Below are 1302 nucleotides of genomic sequence, written 5' to 3' on the forward strand. Positions count from 1 at the left end.
TTTTTTTTTTTTTCTCCTACTGATTTTAAGATGAAGTGTAACAACTTTAATCTGGTTTAAAGACCGTGAAAAATCTGTGTCTCTCCCACATTTCCAATTTCTTCTCCCTTACCCCCACCTCTCTCACTTAAGCTGACTTCTCTGTTCTAACTCCTTGCTTGGAAAGACACATTTTCAGGGTCACCTGCATGGATCAGTTGGTTGAGTGTTTGACTTCAGCTCAGGTCATGATCTCACAGTTCGGTTCATGAGTTTGAAATCCGCATCAGCCTCTCTACTGTCAGCACAGAGCTCACTTTGGATGATCTGCATCCCTCTATCTCTGCTCCTCTCTCTCTTTCTCTCAAAAATAAATAAACATTTTTAAAAAAGAGACACACTTTCATTTACATCACTTAGGCTTCTTCCCCTTGGGAATTGTGGGTTTCCTGGAATCTCATGTCATTTGGAGAAAGCAAAGATCAGGCTGACTCCCAACAAGTATTTCATGCAAATTTATTAATAGTTTATATTCTACTGTCAACACATAGAAGATTGTGATGATGCAACAGCATTTTAAATTATATACACAGCATATATTTTTAATATGCTTTCTTTCCTCCATATGCAATACAATAACATCCTGTAATGAACAATTAGGACTATTGTCAAAAGATGTCCAAAAAAAGTGAGTTTTTAGCTCATATCCCAAGTTCTCATATCCCTCTTGGTTGTTCCTGTCATCTTACAAGCCTGCCCTGCTAGTTCGTGTGGTAAGCAGAAATAATAACCCCCAAAGATGTCCACATCCTGATGCCTAGAACTTGGGGATATGGTATTATTAGGTGTGCATGGGATTAAGGTTGCTAATTAGCTGACTTTAAAATTGGATTATCCAGGATTATCTTGGTGGGCCCAATGTAATCACATATATCCTTAAGTGTAGAAGATGGAAGCAGAAGAATCAGTCAGGGAGCCATTTTATAACATTATGCTACTGGCATAGAAAATGGGGAACGGGATTGTGAGCCAAGGAATGCAAATGGCCTCTAAAAACAAAGAAAAATAAATAAATAAACAAACAAACTGGACAAGGCAAAGAAACAAATTCTCCCTTAGAGCCTCACAAAGGAATGCCAACATTTCAGACTGCTGACCTCCAGAACTTTAGTATAATAAATGTGTGGGTTTTTGAAGCCACTGCATTTGTGGTCATTTGTGAGAGCAGTAATAGGAAACTGATAGACCAATATTTCAGTAATATTCAAATACTCTGGGTATCTGGGTACTGGTATATAATAAAATTCATGTGTCCTTCCCAAC

Source organism: Suricata suricatta, chromosome 13 (assembly GCF_006229205.1).
Source record: "Suricata suricatta isolate VVHF042 chromosome 13, meerkat_22Aug2017_6uvM2_HiC, whole genome shotgun sequence".
Taxonomy (NCBI): domain Eukaryota; kingdom Metazoa; phylum Chordata; class Mammalia; order Carnivora; family Herpestidae; genus Suricata; species Suricata suricatta.